The sequence below is a fragment of the Aotus nancymaae genome, unplaced genomic scaffold (genome assembly GCF_030222135.1).
Source record: "Aotus nancymaae isolate 86718 unplaced genomic scaffold, 86718_ANA_hifiasm-v0.15.2.pri h1tg000036l, whole genome shotgun sequence".
In the NCBI taxonomy this organism is placed as follows: Eukaryota; Metazoa; Chordata; class Mammalia; order Primates; family Aotidae; genus Aotus; species Aotus nancymaae.
In genome coordinates this window covers 43,971,727-43,992,428 of record NW_026988450.1, presented here as the reverse complement: position 1 = coordinate 43,992,428, position 20,702 = coordinate 43,971,727, and the positions used below count along the sequence as shown (strand labels likewise).

General features: G+C 41.9%; 1 protein-coding gene across 2 annotated transcripts in view; it reads right to left on the bottom strand.

Moving 5' to 3' along the window:
* The window catches only part of PLEKHF2 (pleckstrin homology and FYVE domain containing 2), a 720,359-nt gene that overhangs the window by 657,646 nt on the left and 42,011 nt on the right, over nt 1-20,702 (bottom strand). Inside the window, exon 2 of one of the 2 annotated variants that reach the window (XM_064384418.1) lies at nt 9,474-9,620. The exons of the other annotated variant lie outside the window; for it this stretch is intronic. The gene's annotated coding sequence lies outside the window, so the exon portion shown is untranslated. The remainder of the gene's footprint in view (nt 1-9,473; nt 9,621-20,702) is intronic. 2 annotated transcript variants of the gene reach the window in all.

Genomic DNA, 20,702 nt, shown 5'->3' with positions numbered 1-20,702 from the left:
AAGGCGGCCCTGAACCTGAATGGTCACCATAACACCAACAGCTCACAACTGAACTGCCCTTGACCCTTGCCAGGGCGTTCCATAACACAAGCTCAAGCCAGAAACCTTGGTGAAGCAATGTCCTCTGCCTTGGAGCAGCTTCTGTGTTGGCTGAATGAGTTCGTGGGAATTAATGAGACCGTCACAATGAACTGGAAGACGGTCAGGGTTACAAATTCATGTGCACCCATGATAAGGGGGAAAGAATTGACATTTGTTGGAGGCAAGAGTACCAGATTTAGCAAAGAAAAGTACAAGATTTCTAGTAAATGTGAATTTCAGAAAAACAGCAAATAATTTTTTTGTCTTTACTGTGCTCTTCTACCAAAACAAATAATTTTTTTTTTAGTAAAAGAATGTTCTGTGGATGTTTGGGATATATTTATACTAAAAATTCCTGTAGTTTTTCTGAAGTTCAGATGTAACTGGGTGTCCTGCATTTATCTGGTGACTGCAGTTGGGGGTCAACTGTGCATCAGATGCCATCTCCACATCTCTCCTTCTGTCCCTATACAGCCCTGGGAGGGAGCGAATATTAGTTACGTTGACCTGACTGTATGGATGAGCAAAAGCTACATTGAGCGGTAACCTGATTTGCTTACGGTACCACAGTTCAGAAAGGATGGGTGGGCCTTGGAAGCTTCAGCCTCTAATCTCCCTGTTGAGGGCTGCTTTCCCGACCCTTCTTTTTGGGGGAAGGGCATTTGTAGAGCAAGAAGAGGCTGTGGTTGGCACTGAGCTGTGGGGGAATCCCACATCATTATGGCCAAGAGCGCAGGCACATGAGCCACGTCCACTATCATTCCTGCAGGCAACACCACACAGGAAGGCGGGGCACAGGCCCGAGGCACCTGCCAGCACAGTTCACAATGAGTGCTTTTGTACCCAAGTAGTTTAGGGCCATGTGTGGAAGGCCTGGATACTACAATAACAACCTTGATAGTAATAATAATATAGTGACAACAATAAAAATAGGTCTTATGTGCCAGGAATATGATAACTCTTTATATTCATTACTTGTGCAATCCCCACCACCACCAAAAAGCATTAATCTTGTTAGTATCATTAATAGCTACCATTTGTCAAGTATGGCCATGTGCCAGACTTATACCAATATTTTGTGTTACCATCTCATTTAACAACAATCTTATCAGGGAAATACCATTATCCATGTCTCAGATGAAGATCAGAGAAGTTAAGAAATGTGCCCAAGATCACACAGCCATCATAAATCAAACCTAGGTCTGCCTTATTCAGAGGCCTATTGCCTTTTGCTTCTCTACCAAACCTTGGTGGGATCTCAAAGAGGCCCCTGGAGCTCTTACCAGGGTGGTTTGTCCCTACTGAGGGCAGGAAGATGGAAGAGGGGAATGACAGTTCCAGCCTGCTGTTCCACACCCCTTCACCCAGACCAAGGGATCTGTGTCAAAACATATCTTGCTTCCCCTTGGACAAATCCATCCTGGAGTAAAACTTCAGTAAGTCCCTGTCACTAATGCCACTAGTTTATAAATTCTCACAGGGAGTGCCCCTGTCTCTCCCATGATTGCTGGCCGCTTCCTTACATAAGCCAGGCTAGTGAGGGCTTGCCATGGATCTCGTAGCCACCGTCCCATTGAGGTCAATTTCCAGCTCCATGCCATACAGCCTGGTTGGATTAATCGAGCAAAATTATATAACCAAGAACCCATAGGGTTCCTGCTAATGAGAAACCAATGTGTCAGTCTTCCCAAATTCATTTATGGCTTCATTAATTTCATTTAAAATTTGAATGGAATATTTTTAGTGAAATTTCACAAATTTGGAAGAATAAACAAGAAATGTAGGGGAAAATAGTATTGATTAGTGACTGGTGCTTCTTCTTTTTAATATTTATTAAATTAAAATTGCAAGTATAAGCAAGTCATAGGCAGACACATTAACAGAGCAGAATTAAGAATCTAGTAATTTACCTTACTTGACATAAGATAAAGGGTGTACTTCAGATCAACAGTGAAGTGATGAATTATTTAACAAAAGATTGCAAGGAAATGAAAACTTGGAAAAATATGAATTTAAGATACCATGTCACTTTACAATCAAAATCCTTCCAGGTAACTGTCAAAATGTAAAAAAAAAAAAGAAATAAATAAAAATTTCAAAAGGGAAGAACTATATAAGCATAAAAGCAACAAAAGAAACCACAAAGAAAATGATCAATTAATTTAACCACCACCAACTTAAAATTCTTAGATGGCAAAATCGTAACAGTAACTCAAAATTTGCACGCTTGGCCAATTATCTCCTTAAGATGCAGTCAGATGACAGCACTCTCTAGGTCAATGAATATGCCTGTTTCCATGGTAACACTGGCAAGCTGCCCTCCAGAAAGTCTGAACCAATTACACCCCCAGCAACAGTTTCTTTGAGCCCATTGCTCTCACACTGACCATACCTGTGAATCTACCATCACCACCAACCTGGCAGCAAATGTTTTAATCTGTAATCCTTTAATTATGAGTGAGAATGAATATATTTTCATATACTTATTTCTTATTTGCTTTTTCTTTTATGAACTGCCTCTTTATATCTTTTGATTGCTTTTTAATTAAATAACTTGTCTTTGTCAAATTAATTTGTAAATTTATTTTGTATTACACAGATATTAACACAGTGTCACATGTATGATTAACATTTTTTTAGTTTATCATTTGTATTTCAACTTTGTTCATTACTCTTAATATGCAAAAAGACTTTTAGAAAATGTTACTTATGTGAATCTATAAAATACTATTTTATAGCTGCTCTTTGGTATCATGACTTCTGCACTTCAAGGCTAAAAATAGTCACCTAAAATATTTTAGCATTTTATGGTTTCATATTTCATATTTGAAGTTTTTATTATCTTCCATTTATTTTGGTATAAAAATATGAGATAAGGATCCAGCTTTATGGTTTTCCTATTAATAAACAGTTGCTCTGGCCAGGCATGGTGGCTGAAGCCTGTAATCCCAGCACTCTGGGAGGCCAAGGCAGGAGATGACAAGCTCAGGAGTTTGAGACCAGCCTGGGCAATATGGCAAAACCCCATATCTATAAAAAAGACAAAAATTAGCCAGGCATGGTGGTGTGTACCTGTAGTCCCAGCTACTTGGGAGGCAGAGGTGGGAGGATCACTTGAACCCAGGAGGTTGAGGCTATAGTGAGCTGAGTTTACACCACTGAACTCCAGCACTGAGAAAGACCCTATATCAAAAACAAAAAAAAGATAGTTACTCCAAACATTTGAAATGCCCCCTCTATCAGATACTAAATTCTGATATATATATATTTATATGCAAACACCCACACATATACATGCAGGCTCACACACTCACTCACTCAGATCTTTCTGAACTAACTTGTTCCATTGACCTGTCTTTTCCTGTATTAGTATGATGCACACTTAGTTACTGTAGCTTTGTTTTAATATGTGTTCGTCATTCACTACAATGGCAGACTTAGAACAAAAAAAAAATAACAATAATAATATTTACTGGGATAAGCACCTCCATTTTACTTGCCTTTTTTATAATGGTCCCAGCTATTCTCATGCTGAGTTTTAGAATTCACTTGGAATCCCTTAGGGACTCCTTTTGAGATTACACAGGATTTAGAGATCCATTGGAGGATGTGCCTCTTTTTGACATTGGGTCTTCCCATCCAGTAACAAGATTTGTCTCTCAATTCATTCTAGTCTTATTTCTGTCAGAGCAGGTTCATAAAGATTTGATTTGATTTTGTTTTGCTTTTGACTTTGGTTACTTGTATTCCTAGGTGTTTTATTTTATTGCTGCTAATGTGAATGGAATATATTTTTCATTTTACCTTTTCTTTTTTTTTTGAGACAGAGTATTGCTCTGTCACCAGGCACCAGGCTGGAGTGCAGTGGCACGATCTCGACTCACTACAACCTCTGCTTCCAGAGTTCAAGCAATTCTCCTGCCTCAGCCTACTGAGTAGCTGGGACTACAGGCGTGTGCCACCATGCCTAGCTAATTTTTGTATTTTTTAGTAGAGACGGGGTTTCACCATGCTGGCCAGGGGATGGTCTCCATCTCTTGACCTCGTGATCTGCCCACCTCAGTTGCCCAAAGTGCTGGGATTATAGGCGTGAGCCACCACACCCAGCCTCATTTTACTTTTAAGTGGTTATTGCTGATATATAAGAAAATCTAAATTTTTATGTGTTATGTAAAATATATATTAAATATATGATTTTAAAATATTTGTACATATTTTATACATTAATTGTATATATTTTTGTACAGTCTTAAACTCTATTAGTTCTAAAATTTTGTATGATTATCTTTGTAAGCAATCATATTATCTTCAAATGAAGTTAATTTGGCCTCCTTCTTGTCAATATTGAGATATCTTGTTTAATTATCTCACTGTGTTGACTAGAATTTTTAGAACAAGTTAAAACAAGGTGACACTCGTCTTTTTTAGACTTTAATGTGACTATGTTAAATTAAACATAATGCTGACTATTATTTGAGATTTTTTTAAATCACATGACTTTTCATGCCTTTTCTGTATCAAAATGATCATACGGGATTTTATATAAGGTTGGTTATATTAATAGATTTCCAAACATGTTCTAATCTCTACATTCCTGAAATGAATTTCACTTGGTTATGGTACATTCCTTAAACCATATTGCTGGATTCTATTGTGAATGTTTTGTTTGATATATTTCATCAAGGTCTTTAAACAAGATTGAGATGTAGGGTATATGTGTGTTCCGTGTGCTGTTGTTTCTGTCTTGTGCAATTAAAGTGTGAGCCATGTTTTTTGTTCAGGAAAATGCTTATGCCGTAATGTGGATTTAGTACTTTCCTTTATATGCAAAGCAAAATAACAAAGGGCATCGTAATAGCAACACTCGTTATCTGAGTGGTGGCATTACAAAGTGTTTTTCCTTCGATTCTATAATAACTGAGTGTTATGTTTATAACAAAATGTTTGAAATACATACCACTAAAAGAGATTTGATAGAAATATATTAACAGTTATCACTAGGAAGGGGAAATGAGACATGATCTTGACCTTCTTCATCCTCTTGTAAATCTCTTCAGCTATCAGCACTTCTCCCTTCCTGCCCATCTCTCTGCCCTGCTGAGCCCAAAATAAAAATACATGTTACACAAAATTTAATTCCTTTATTAAATGCTACAAACTCAAGGCTTCTGAAATGATAATCAGACAGTACAAACAGATCCAAACTATTCCCAGATACAATGAACAGGAAATTCTGTGGCTACAGAGTACTAGCAAGATAGAGAAGGCTCTTAGCTCTAAACATTGCATTTTGGAAACTAGAGTCAAGTATAAGCTATACCTTTGCTCCTATGAAAGCAGACTATTTGTCTGGGGATCTCAGCAAAACTAGGAGGTATCACGACTATAGAAAGTTAGCATTTTAGGTTGTGTGGCACAATAAGGATTTTAAACAGCCTACAGCCACACTAATGCACGTGCAGCTTCATGCAGCACACCTGCAGCCTCGAACAAAGTAGCTGTGTCCTCACACGATACACCTGAGATCTTATACAATGCACCTGGGACCTCACGCAATGCACTAGTACTAGATACTGGCATCTTTTCTCCAAAGTTTCCTAAGCACTTTGACTAACTTCCTTGAGATGTTTTTAAAAAAATGTTGACCTGAATCATAAAAAACAAAACTTTTTCTTCTTTTTCTTTTTTTTTTTTTTTTTTGAGACAGAGTTTCCGCTCTTGTTACCCAGGCTGGAGTGCAATGGCACGATCTCGGCTCACCACAACCTCTGCCTCCTGAGTTCAAGCAATTCTCCTGCCTCAGCCTCCCGAGTAGCTGGGACTACAGGCGTGTGCCACCATGCCCAGCTAATTTTTGTATTTTTAGTAGAGATGGGGTTTCACCTTGTTGACCAGGATGGTCTCAATCTCTTGACCTCGTGATCCACCAGCCTTGGCCTCCCGAAGTGCTGGGATTATAGGCGTGAGCCACCGCGCCCGTCCTCTTTTTTTTTTTTTTTTTTTTGGCATAGTCCAGTTTAACCAAATGATAAAGTTATTCCTCAACTGAAGGCAAGGGTAAGGCTTGGACTGGGAGTGCCATCTGACTCCTGAAGACATTTCAGCAGCCTACCAGAGGCCTGCACTGATGATTAAAGGAGAAAAATTAATCACTCAGTCCACAAAGGACTTCATTTTTTTCTCCCATCTCTACAGGACATCAGAGCTTGTCAATTCATTGCTGTTGGGCCAACTACAACAGGTATAACACAACAATTTTTCTCCTCAAGGAATTCACAGTCTGGGGGAGAGACATATTTTTAAAAGCAATTCTGCTGAGATGAGGACTCAGAAAGACTTGTACAGGGCATGATGGGAGTGCAGAGGATGGGCACCTACCCGGCCTCTCCAGGAGCCCCTTCCCAGAGGAGCTGGTGCTCAGGCTGAAAAAAACATATGGAGATGGCCAGGCCAGGAAGGCCCAATACAGAGGCCAGAACCCCAGCCCTTGGGGAAACTGCACCCACTGTATTTCCTCAGTTCTAACACAGTGTGGATTATAAGCCACACCATGGACTTCTCAACCCTTTAGCCTTGAACCAGCACAACTGCCAGAACGAGCATCTCCCTCCTTTTGCACTGCAGGTATCTCATTCACCTTTCCTCAGTCCCGCCCTTATTTAAATTCTGTATTTTTAAGGACTGTATGTTTTAAAGCTTTTAGGTTCACAGCAAAATTGAGAGGAAGATACAGAGATTTCCCATCTATTCTCTGCCCAGAAACACACATGGCCTTCTCCATTATCAACACTCCCCGCCCTGCCCCAGAGTGCTATAGTTGTTACAATCGATGAACCTACATTGACACATCATAATTACCCAGAAATCATGGTTTACATTACGGTTCACTCTTGTTGGTGTACCTTCTACGGGTTTGGGCAAATTTATAATGACATGTATCCACCATTATTATATCATATGGAGCAGTTTTAAGGCTCTATAAATCCTCTGTACTCAACTGTCAATAACATACATTTATCAAAACACTAACATATCACTTTCTTCTTTAGCATCATAATCAACATTTAAGTCTACGCCTGCTTTGTATTCCACATCTGGAGATCCTTGGGAATAATGTTGGGCCATCAGTAGCTTTGCAAAACATCCTCAGTGGCATACTGCTTTCCATAATCAGGAATTGTGCTTTTGACCTCGAAAATAATGAGTTCAAGTCCTGCTCAAGAAGCCTAAGTTTGACTGCATTTTCTAGTTCCTCTTGAAGTTTCTTCTTCCCTTAGTGGGATTTCACATTATAGAAATTAGATGACTCCTCCTGAAAGTCATCTGGAAGTTTCTGACAAACTGTCCGTTACTCTAACTTTTCTGAATTTTGTCAATTCTGGGATCTATTCTGAGAGACTTGGCCATCTCTACTGCCATCAGTTCCATTGCCTGGTGTGTGCAAGCCATCTTTGGAAATTTCATGTCAATGCTACATCATGTGTGACCTTTTTGAAGATATTAGGTAATAATTAAGATTTAAAATTTAAGTTAAAATGTAGTCATTCAGGCCAGGTGAGGTGGCTCACATCTGTGATAGCAATTTGGGAGGCTGAGGCAGGCGAATTGCTTGAGCTCAGGAGTTTGAGACCAGCCTGGGCAACATGGCGAAACCCCGTCTCTATAAAAAAGACAAAAATTAGCCAGGTGTGGTGGTGTGTGTCTGTAGTCCCAGCTACTTGGGAGGCAGAGGCAGCAGGATCACTTGAGTCTGAGAGGTCATGTCTGCAGTGAGGTGAGATTGTGCCGCTGTGCTCCAGCCTGGATGACAAAGTAAATCCCTGTCTCAAAAAAAAAAATCATTCATTCAAAATGCTATCTTAACAAATAACTCAGTGAGGTGCACATGGGATAAGCAGGTAAGCCAAGCCAGGTCAAGGTCACAGGTGTAGAGAGGCCAAGGTTTATTAAAATACATTTATTCCCTGGTCCCTGCCTAGACAGAAAAAAGGACAGATCAAAATACTCCCAATGTAGATTCCCAAGCCACAAACAAGCCATCAAGCCTCATCTCTGGCTTCCAGTTGCAATGCCTTGCTGGGGTTTGATGTTCTTTGTCAGTGGCCTGAGCCAACTTCCGTTTGCAAAGCAGTCACGGCATGAAGCTGGTGGTGCGAGACACCACGTGACTGGGGGCATGTTTTATTTCCAAGCTGCCACTATCACAAGATCTGCCACTGTTGAATTGCTTCATCTGTTTCATCCCAACTTCGTGCTTTCACATGAGTGCCACCGTCCTGTTCTCCCCATTGTCTGCCAGAGTGCCAAGGAAGAAATGCTCACTCCAGCTTTGACAAGTCATTTCAGAAGGCATAGTCCACGGTTCCCCGAAAGCTGAAGGTGGAGACATTTATAGACACATCCACTTGGCAAAGGGCCTCTGTTGTGGGCAAGGAGGAAGTGGTAACCCCCAGACAGCTGGACCCCCTCCATGTGACTCGGCTATCACCTGCCACCAGCCAGTTGGCGGGGATGGGATGCAAACCACCATCCTTTGGAGGAGAAGCCAGGGTACGACTTCCCTGCTGCGGCCTTATTTTGCTGCCACACTCCGAGGCCCCCTGGCCACAATAATAACCCATGTTGTCCCAGCGGCTACACTTAGGTACCTCCCAGCGTTCCTGGCGTTTCCCTTTTGCTTGTTTGACCTCTTGGAAATGTTCTTTTTTTTCTTTTACTTTTTCTTTTTTTTTTTGAGATGAAGTATCACTCTGTCACCCAGGCTGGAGTGCAATGGTATGATCTCAGCTCACTGAACCACTGCATCCCAGGTTCAAGCAATTCTCTGCCTCAGCCTCCGGAGTACCTGGGATTACAGGTGCCCACCACCACGCTCGGCTAATTTTTTGTATTTTTAGTAGAGACAAATTTCATTGTGTTAGCCAGGATGATCTCAATCTCCTGACCTCATGATCCGCCTGCCTTGGCCTCCCAAAGTGCTGGGATTACAGGCATGAGCCACCACGCCCAGCCGGAAATGTTCTTAAATACACTCTTGAACCCCAAGCAAGTCACAGAGTCTCACTATCTCAATTTTTCTTTTATTACATGGCAGGGATACCATTAGTGTTAAAATTCTGAGTTTCTATTAAGAATCTTTCCTGAGACTCTACATTTCCTCAGAATCACCCAGTTTCAGTGGTGGAAGGATGTTGGATCTCATCTGATTTCCTAAGGGAAAATTTTCACAGGAAAAAGGATGACCCCTCTATATAAAAGTCTTAGAATTAGCAGTATAGGTTTTAATGAGGAAGCAGCGCCTTGTGTAGACAGAAATTTGACCAAGAACAGCGAGACTCCTGACTCCCACGCTAACTGTGGGGCCACAGGCTCTCTGCCCCGTGTTAACTCACCAGTAAGCAAGAAGGTGAGGCAGTCTAGCAGTCAGGAACGTGGGCTTTGGAATCAGACCAGCGTGGGTTTAAGACACAGTTCAACCAGTGATAGCCATGTGAACTTGCATGAGTTACTTGACCCTGTTAAGGTCTCAGTTCCTTCATCTGTAAAATGAGGACATAAGCATTTGCACAAGTTACTTAACCCCATTAAGTCTTCGGTTCCCACAGATGTAAACTGATTGATTGTACCTAACCTCTCTTTCTCTAGCTCTATCTCTCTTGACTCTCATATACACACACTTAGGCATCTCCTATCTTACTTAAAAATATAAGAAAAGCATCAGCAAATAAACTCATCTCTGACCTTCGCCCCTCTCTCTAGCTACTGTCCCATCTCTCTGCATCCCTTCTGTCTAAACATCTGGGGAGAGGGTACATACTTCACATTTTTTTAAATCAATTTCATCCAAAGACATAGCTTTTCACATTGTACTATTTCTTGAACTCCCGACCTCAGGTGATTCACCCACCTCGGCCTCCCAAATTGTTAGGATTACAGGCGTGAGCCACCGCGTCCGGCCTCACATTGTACTATTTCTAAGGTTGGACTGTGTATGTTTTGCACTGGCAACAACTCCAAATTTCAGTGGCTTAAAACACACAGGCCGATTTCCTGCTCATGCTACATGCCCATCATAGTCCACTCAGGGCTCTGCTCTGTATCACCCCCAGAAGATTACCAGTGACTGTGGCAGAGAAACAGAGCATCCTGGAGGGTCTTGCAACACTCACTAAATGCTCTGGCCCTGGCCCAGAGTGGCACTTGCCCCTACTCACAGCTCTTTGGACGGAACCAACCAGAATTCCCCTGACCCCACCCAACTAGCTGTTAAGTGCAGCCCCACAGAGCAGTATTTGGCAAACCACACAAATGGTCTCCAGCTACATTATTATAACAGCAAATAGACTGTAGACAATCAGCTGTATTATAGCTTCAGTGCATTTTTGTGGGCTAGCGTGGAAACCTGACCACTATTCAAAACAGTGTTCCTATGAGAAAGCATGTGCCAAGATCCAAGCTGCTGACTTATAAAACAAGTTGGAACACGATCTGTTAGTAAGTTGAGATTTCTTATACTTAAGAAATTATTTTTGAAACAGCCCCAGAATTTGACAGGCTGGATTGAATTATTTAGCCATAGCTATGAGACCCAGAATCAGCCACGTAATTTGTAGGGCCAAAGAGTGGGGCACTTTGTTCAAAAACGGGGAAAAATGCTGTTAAAGGTACTAAAATATAAAGCTTTTTTCTTTCTCCAACAGTCTCTCTTTTGGTTTATCATGGTATTTTTTATTTGCTATTTAGGCTGGGCATGGTGGCTTACCCCTATAATCCCAGCACTTTGGGAGGCCAAGGCAGGAGGATTGCTTCGGCCCAAGAGTTGGAGACCAGCCTGGGCAATACAGCAAGATCCTATCTCAAATTTTTTTAAAAAAAATAATATTATTAAAAAATTGCTATTTAATGCTGTTCTCAGTAAAGCAAAAGTAATTTTTAAAATGATTAGAATAAACTGTTCTGTTCATTTTTACGTTGTACAATGCCAGGTTTAAATAAAAAGAAAAGAGCATCTTACTTTCTATTTCAGAGTTGGCACATGCATATGCAGTTCATTCTCTTTTTTAAGAGACAAGGTCTCACTCTGTTGCTCAGACTGGAGTGCAGTGGCACAATTGTATCTCACTGCAGCCTCAGACTCCTGAGAGCAAATGACCCTCTTACCTCAGCCTACTGAGCAGCTGGAACTACAGGCATCCACCAACACACTGAGCCAACCTTTTTAAATTTGTTGTAGAATCAGGGTCTTGCTTTGTTGCCCAGGCTAGTCTTGAACTCCTGGCTTCAAGTGATCCTCCCACCTCAGCCTCCCAAAGTGCTGAGATTATAAGTGTGAACCACTGCACCCAGCCTATAGTTCAGTCTTAATAGAACAGTGGAAATGCCACACCAAACTAATTCAATAATTGTAGCTCACTTCCTAATACAAATCAGAGAACTAACATTCTACTTTCAACTTAGGACAAGTAAGGAAGGGCTAAAGGAAAAGGTACTATTGGTTGCTGTCTGTTTCTCTCTCCTACGTCATCATGCTCAGTGTTAGTGGTTGGCTAATACAGAAAAGTAATAGGAGTAAGAGCAGATGATAGGGTTCCTTGATCATTTGTGTTTCTTGCTTTATTTCTGTGTTCAAAGCAAATTCTGATTCAAACAAAAAGCATGGGCTCTGAGGCTGTTTTTACAGCCATTTACTAAAACAGATGATCAATGAAAAGTGTCAAAATCTGTAAAATATTTTAAGAGATTTAGTCTGAGACAAATATGAGTGACCAATGACCTGTGATACCACCCTCAGGGGGTCCAGAGAACATGTGCCTAAGGTAGTAGGCCCACAACTTGATCTCATACATTTTAGGAAGACATAAGGCATCCATACATGTAAGATATACATTGGTTTGGTCCATAAAAGTGGGAAACTGGAAGGTGAGGGGGCTTCAAAAGTCATAGGCAAATTTAAGGATTTTCTGATTGGCAATTGGTTGAATTGTTATCAATAGGAAGGAATGTCTGGGTTACAGTATAGGGTTGCAGAGACCAAAGTTTTGTCATGCAGACGAAGCCTCCAGGTAGCAGCTTCCGAGAGAATAGATTGTAAATGTTTCTTATTTATGTTTTATTTTTTGAGATGGAGCCTCACTCTTTTGCCTAGGCTGGAGTGCAGTGGCATGATCACAGCTCACTGCAACCTCTGCCTCCTGGGTTCAAGCGATTCTCCTGAGTAGCTGGGATTACAGGCGTGTGCCACTATGCCCAGCTAATTTTTGTATTTTTTAGTAGAGACAGGGTCTCACCATGCTGGCCAGGCTGGTCTTGAATTCCTGACCTCAGGTGATCTGCCCACCTCAGCCTCCCAAAGTGCTGGGATTACAGGCCATGAGCCACCACACCCAGCAGTTTCTTATGAGACTTAAAGGGGCTGTTCTATTGGTAATTCCAAAAGGGAATAGGGCATAACGAGGCATGTCCAGCCCCTCCTTCCCATCATGGCCTGAGCTAGTTTTTCAGGTTAGCTTTGCAATGCCCTTGCCAAGAGGAGGGGTCCATTCAGATAGTTGGGGGCTCTGAATTTTATTTTTGGTTTACAGGTAAAAGTAGAAAAAAAAAATCACAGGAGAGGCCGGGCATGGTGGCTCACGCCTGTAATCCAAGCACTTTGGAGGCCAAGGCGGGTGGATCACCTGAGGTCAGGAGTTCAAGACCAGCCTGACCAACATGGTGAAACCTCATCTTTATTAAAAAAAAAAAAAAAAAAGAGTCACAGGAGAAAGCTGAAAGGGAAAATGCAAGATGCTGGTAGTTAGAGAAATGGAAGCTTTCCAGCAGAGGGGAACCCTGTCTGCAATCACGCTGGCCCCCTTTCACTGTAGGCCTGCACAGGGAGCCTCCTGCCCTTTCCAGCCAAGCTGGTCCAGTTTGTGCAATGTGAAGCAAGCTTCATTAAAAGAGAGTTTCACTGAATGTAATGGCTGAACAAATTATCAGTTCTTATAGTCCCAGGAAAGTTCAGTAGCCCACATTTAAATAAGCTTTTTAACCTTTCAGATTCATGGTTAAATGAGCCAGCTGATGAACAAACTACATAAGGTAAGCTCAAAGTCATATGGGTTTTGTATGTGTGTTTTACTTCCCAGTCCTATAAATCAGATGTCCACTTTGCCTAAGTGAAAGACAGAGGGTAAGGTGTCTTCTGTCAGTCAAGGCTGAACACAGACCATCACCAGACCTACAAAACCACCGGGGAGGTGAGTCTGTCTTTTTAAAATTGCTAGAAACCATTCCAGTTATTTTCCAAGAGATCTGCTTCCTAAGTTCTGTTTACTTTTTAAAATGAGATTATAATGCATTTCTTGACAAAATACTTGACCATAGACATGAAGATGGGAAAATCTAAAAAAAATTAAGATTTCCTCTTTATCTTTTGTTTTTATGATGTTTTTCTCCTTATTTTAGTAAATCAATAGATAAAAATTACCAGGAGGCTTTCTGAGACCTTGTTCTTGAGTCATTTTTACATCTCAGGTTCAAATTCCACTTCTATTAACTTTTAAAACATCTGGTTGTTTGAAGAGAAGAAATAATATTATCACTTCTATAACTAATAGTATGGTAACCTTGCAAAAAAGAAATCAGCATGGAATATGCTGACCATCCAGACACAGGTCTGAGAACTCTATATACTCCATTCCTCTCTTTAATTTGGGCAGAGCTGAATTTGAAAGTTAACGCTTAGCCATGTCTTCCTGCCTGATTCTCTAAGTGAGTAAGTGAGTGCCTACGTGCTGGTCAGAGGAGAGGGCACTGGGGCAGCCGGGCTGAGGAAACAATAACTGGAGGTTGGGATTCTTGCCACCCCCACATGGTTTATTCTGTGCTATCATGCAGAATGAAGAGGGCTGCTGGGGACACTAGTTACTCATTCATCACGCCCACTGGGACCTCGCTCAGGCTCAATGGACTCTGGTGTGATTATTTGTTGGCGGATTCTGCCCACGTCCCTTCAGCGTAAACACTGGCATCTCTGAAGCTGGCTTTGTCTTCCACCCCATTGTCGGGTTCCTGCTGCATTTCTGCATTTTGAGGCCCTTAAAGAACTTCATAAAGGAGAAGAGACAAGAAAAGGGACAGTCAAATGGACACACTGGTTGTACTATTCTAACCAGTCCATCCAATTCCGAGGAGCTCCTGCATCTTGAAGAGATAATGAAAGATTAAGATGCAGCTGTGCCCCTTTGACCCACTACCTTACCCTAACATGAAAGTATTATGATTGAAAAAATAAAAAGCCATTTGTAGATTCATTGATTGTAAAAAATGGACCACTCTGGTGCAAGATGTTGACAGTGGGGGAGTCTAGGGGGTGGCAGGGACAGGGAGTGTATAGGAAATGTCTGTATCTTCTGCTTGATTTTGGTGGGAATCTAACACTGCTCTAAAAAACAAAGTTCATTACAGACTAAAATAAAAAGATATGAGGAAATCTCTGTACTCAAAATAGTTACATAGCCCAACCCCACTTGTTCTGTGGGGATGAAATAAAATGAGATGATAACAATAAAAATATTCTTCATCTAGTTCTCATAAATAATAAATCAGCTTATGCCAAAAAACTATGAAGTTCCTTGGTTTTAAACTTTGAACTAAAATGAACTGAGCACATTAATTACTGTTTGAAAGTAGGTACCAAACACTGAGTTATGTGAGTGAGCAAGCAATCATACCCCGTCGAACATGTCAAGTATAAGGTGTGACACTGTCTTTGTCTTTGGAAGGCCCCTAAACAAATGTGGGCACAACAGGTGTCATTGGAGGATGCTACTAACACTTTATTCTTCATGAACATAGACTGATAAGCAGCACTAACCAATTTTATATTAAAAACTATTTATTTTGATGAATTATTCCAAGAGTTGCACACAGCTTTAGTTTTTGGAATTACAATATTAAAGCTGCACTTTGGATTTAGGACTTACTCTCATTACTTTAGTAATACATACAGAGGTGATTTGATGGATGCTGCATAGAGTACGGACTGCAAGACCCTAGTTTTGCCCCCATTTCATCTTCAAATAATTTTGGTCTCTTAGGTCTATGATACAAAGGCATAAAACAGTTCCCATCTTGAAGCCTTGAAACAAGTTGTTACAGATAGTAGAAAAAGACAGAAAATGCAAATATGTAAATTTCTACTGATATCCTGAAATAAAGATAAATTTGAGTTAAAAAATATTCTTTATCCTTAGGCAGCAGCAATTTGCATGTAATTTAGAATGCAAGTATTATGTTAACAACTGAACATCTTAGTAGTTCCCATTAATTAAACATTTGCTATACTAGATCAATCTGCTCTGATGGCTTTAATTATTTTATTGACTTCATAAAAACAACTATGAGGAAAGTGCTATTATCAACCTGCTTAACAGAAGAGAATGCAGGCTTAAATAAATCAAGAAACTTGTGTCAACCAGAAGTGGTGGCTCACACCTGTAATCCCAACACTTTGGGAGGCCAAGGCGGAGGACATAGCTTGAGCCCAGGAATTCGAGACAAGCCTGGACAACATTGTGAGACTCCATCTCTCCAAAAGATACAAAAGTCAACCAGCTACTTGGGAGGCTTCAGTGGGAGGATCATTTGAGCCTAGGAGGTCGAGGCTGCAGTGAGCCATGATTGTGCCACTGCACTCCAGCCTGGGCAACAGACAACTTGTCTCAAAAAAAGAAAAAGGGTCAAAACAAAAAATAAAAAGTGTCAAATCACACTGCCAATAAATGACTGCCAATATATTTAAAGTTTTTTTAATTTTTTTAAAAAAGCCCTTGCCCTTACATCTAAAGAGTAAATAAGCTGAAGCTAACAAGCTTAGAGAAGGGAATAGACAAAAAAGTAAATAGAAGGACATAGAAAGTGAGTATCATTTTTGAAACAATACACAATTAGTAGGAGTTAGTGGGTATTTAAAAGAATTCTTCTAAAAAAATAGAAGCTAAGTTTGATGAAAGTGAGTGTTGGGAAAGAGGTACATAAGAGAGACAGGTTTGTTGATGGACTGGGACAGTCTCATTTAGATTACTTTTGTACTGGAATTAATTGGTTAAACAAAATGATAGTCTGTGGTGGCATCAACCATGCAAATATGCTTTTAAATTATTTAAATACAATTATATGATTACAATTAAAAACCTGTAAAGAGTTTTTCATTTTCATGTAGCATAGATGCCACTGTCTGCCCTGCTCCCTCTGAGCTTAGTCCAGAGTAAACTGGGATGAAGACTGACACTACTGTCGCCTCAATTAGCCATGGACCATGGGCCTCTTGTAGGGTGAGCGTCTCATTGCTCAGTGGCAAAAGAGATGTGTGTTTGGGGGGCACACCATGATCCCCAAATGCAAACCAGTGACTTTCCCCAGTGCTTCCATGAAGAAACAGTCACCTGTCCAATGCTAGAGGAAATGCTAGTTGAGTTTGTCTTCCTGAGACACTATGCCAGTCTCTTCTTAAAAGATTTTCAGCAGGAGGCCTTCACTTTGCTGCATTTCTGCCCAGTGTGCTATTCTAGAATGTAGCTCTCATGTATGGATGTCGTGATGAGGGAGGGTGCCCTTCCACTCCAGGCCCGATGGCACCCAAACACCAGAAGCATCCAAGCCTGCCAGATGAGCCCTTAGGAGAAGCTCCACTCAATGCCAAGTTTGCCTGCTCTCTATTCTCTTCCTTAAAATATTCAGTTTATTGAGAGGCTGAGGCTGGCGGATCACAAGGACCATCATGGCAAACATGGTAAAATCCTGTCTCTACTAAAAACTAGAAAAATTAGCCAGGCTTGGTGGCATGCGGCTGTAATCCCACCTACTCGGGAGTGCAATGTGCAATCTCGGCTCACCGCAACCTTTGCCTCCCCGATTCAAGCGATTCTCTCGATTCTCCTGCCTCAGTCTCCTAAATAGCTGGGATTACAGGCATGTACCACCACGCCTGGCTAATTTTGTATTTGTAGTAGAGATGGGTTTTGGCATGTTGGTCAGGCTGGTCTTGAACTCCCGACCTCAGGTGATCTGCCTGCCTTGGCCTCCCACAGTGCTGGGATTACAGGCAAGAGCCACCGCACCCAGTCAGACTCCTGTTATTATCACAGGAGAACAAAAGGAATAAAATAGTGATGAGTTCGTATTAAATAATTAAGTCAATTTCTGTCATGGAGAAATTCAGATAAATTCAGAATGTTTAAACAACCCAAGGGTCAACAACTCTGAGAATTTCACATCTAATATTCACCGTGTTAATTCATTAATCTCCGTAGCTCTTCAGAGCACTAAATCTTACCTTAGGTAGGCTTCTATTTTAGTTACGTTTTACTTCTCTAGTCTGTCCTCATGTTTCTGAATTACTTATCCCTGGAATCTTTAATTAAAGAAGACATGGCATGAATAAATTTACACATCAAGAATGATGATGCCTCACTGAAGGACTGTCAGGTGCTATGGTCACTGCAGCATCAATGATGCACATGTATTTGGTTTTTAAGTGATGCAGGATCTGAATCTAAACTGCAAGAGGTTTATTACAGTCGATAATCATCATTTATCAAAAGGAAGCATAACAAACAGCTACTATACCTATTTGTTCACATCAGACGCAAAAAAGCAAAATGTACAGAAAGATCTGTTCATTACTGCCTGTGTTACCGTTCAGATGTTCCTGCGGTGTAAGCTGGGCAGGTCTCAGAGTTCTCAAGTTTTCTCCCTCTTCTCAGCACCTTCTGTCTCTGTCTGTCTCTCGTGTCTCTCTCTCCTATCTCTCTACCTCCACTCCCTTTTTTTCTCTCTCTCTGTCTCTATCTCTCATTCTCTCCTATCTTTTTTCTTTTTTTGAGATGGAGTCTCACTCTGTCACCCAGGTTGGAGTACAGTGGTGCGATCTCAGATCACTGCAAACTCTGCCTCCTGGGTTCAAGCGATTCTTGTGCCTCAGACTCCTGAGTAGCTGGGACTACAGGCGCACATCACCACACCTGGGTAATTTTTGTATTTTTAGTAGAGACGGGGTTTCACCATGTTGGCCAGGCTGGTCTCAAACTCCTGACAATTGATCCGCCCACCTTGGCTTCCCAAAGTGCTGGAACTACAAGTGTGAGGCACCGCGTCCGGCCTCTCTCCTAGCTATTCTCTCTTTCCCTGCCCCTTGTCTCTCTTTCTCTCTCTGTCATTGGATATCACTTCTGACTTTTCTGTAGCCCTCATCCCTTTATGTTCTCCTCACCAAACCCCCATCTGGTGCCAGGAATGTTCATGCTCCTGTTCTCCTTTCTAGTCTGCGCTCAACCCACCCTTCTCACTGGCATCAGGTAACTCCCATTGTGTCACATCTCCGTGTAAAGTCTAAAGTCTTGAGTAAGTGCTGCAAGGCCTCTCATAATCTGGCCCCAGCTGACACTCAGGTGTTCTTCCACAAGCACTGCATCCCAGTGGCACTGACCTACTTAGTTTCTGGACTCTGGTAGGGTGAAACTCCCTCTCTGTGCCTCTGACCATGCTCTTTGTTCTGTGGGAAAATCTTTCCTCCTCAGTCCAAGGAAGGCTGCCTCCTTTCAGAAGGCGTGGAGTCCTCCTCTACCTTCTCCCATATACTAGAAGACTTCTGGAACTCATTCTTTTAGAAAACTTGTAGGCAGTTAGTGTCACCAAACACCAAATTCCCATTTTCTTTAATCAGTGGCTAAAATGCAAGCTTCTCAGGTCATCTCTTTGGCTAAACTCTAACTTCCAAAGAGCTCTGATCTTCCTCGCCATTGACCAACCTCCCATTGATCCCTCTCTGTATAACCTTTATCTGAGCCCTCTAGAACCTCATTCCATGGTAAAATCTCTCATCTGCAGCCGTGTCACCAATGAGTCCTTCTTTCCACCTTGCTCATCCTTGCAAGGACATTGGGTCTCCCCTGTTCTCCTCCCAAGAGGATGCCACTTATTCTCCCTCACCCCACAGACTGTACCTAGGAGTTGAGAGGAGAACCACAATGTCAGTTCCAGGTGACACTTCCTCTATACATTCAGGATGATGCTAAACCAGCCTTTATAGTCCACATGGCCAGTGTCAGATGCCAACCTCCAATCATTCCTCCTTGGAAGCCTTGGCACCTTGATCAGTCTTTCTCTCCACTCCAGGTCCTTTGTAGCTTCAAGATCTCAGTTCTTTGATCTCAGAGGAGTGTCCTCTCAGTGACACCTAAACCAGCCTTCCCTCCACCACTCCCTGGACCTTGTCACCACCCACAGTTGCTCTATCTCTGAAACCTTTAATTCAGCAGTCTACTCAGATCACAAGCTACCACGTTCATTCCAATGACTGCCACCACATCTGTGTTTCATTCCAGCAAGGTCTTCAATATCTTGACTCCTCTACTTTCTCCTTTTCTGTCAACACCTTCCAGTTTTTACTTCCGTCCCTATCAAACCCAGACTCCACGGTGCATCTGTCTTACAAATCTCTTTAATTCCCCTGCCACGTATGTTATCTTTACATTGCACTCACCTGGCAAAACCCTAAACCTGGATAACTCTAGCTCCCCCACCCCCAACTCCCACTTCTAAACTTTGGCTTCAGGGAAACTGCATAAATGCCCCTTAATGTCATGACTGGGCAACTCCAAGTTCATGGTCTCCAACTGCAAAGTCCCCCAGGGCCATCTAGTAGTCCCTCTGGGTATCTGGATCAGCTCTCCCTGCCAGTCTCCATGGCAGCCGATTCAAATTCTTCCCATTACTCAAAACTCTTGTCCCACCACTTCTCCCCATACTCTGTTCCTTCCAAAGAATACCCTATTCCCAACTTCACAAGAAAAGAGAAGTCGTGGGAAGGGAGCTGCCCCTCTCTGCAACTATACCCTGGTGGGCCTCCTCCCTCCAGGCACAATGGAAGTGCTGTTTCTCCTCTAGTATTCCCAGCTTTCCTGTGTCCTTGGGCTCAAAGATCCATCAGTTACCCCCATCTCAATCCCTCTGTCTCCACTGGCAGTCGGACTCACTTCCAGAGATTTGCCCTCTAACTGACTTTAAGAATGGCATTCCTTAAAGAGATACTTCCACTTCTGTGCTGTATTTTTTGAAATTACCAATTGATCACGGTCTCGGCCCCCACTGACCCAAAAACCAGCCACAAGCTTTTGGCTTCTCACTTCATAGGAAACATAGTAGATATAAATAAACAGATTCAAATTGCTCCCAGAGAAAAGTTAATAGAAACATCTTCCCTCCTGAGAGGCAATGGAAATCAATTTGAAGCTGGCCTAATGCTTAGTATTCTTAGACTTGCCTGGGAAAAAATTGTGAGTAACCAAAGTAAGAGAGCCGGAAAGTGGTGATAAGGAGTGGAAGAGACATTCTTCACCTTTGCTAACACAGTCCATCTGTCACTTCCAAAGCTCACTTTAACAAGGAAAAACCTGCTGACTCTTCTTTTTTGAGGATATGGAAAATCAAGAAATGGCCCTTGCAAGCAAGTGGCTTGGATAGTTCAGCAAAAGCAGAGCACAGAACGGTGAAGCGGCACAGATGTCTTTTCAAAGGGAAATCCCTACCACTGTGGGTTTGTCCTTCTGGCACTTGGAACACGAGGCCGGGTGGGCCAT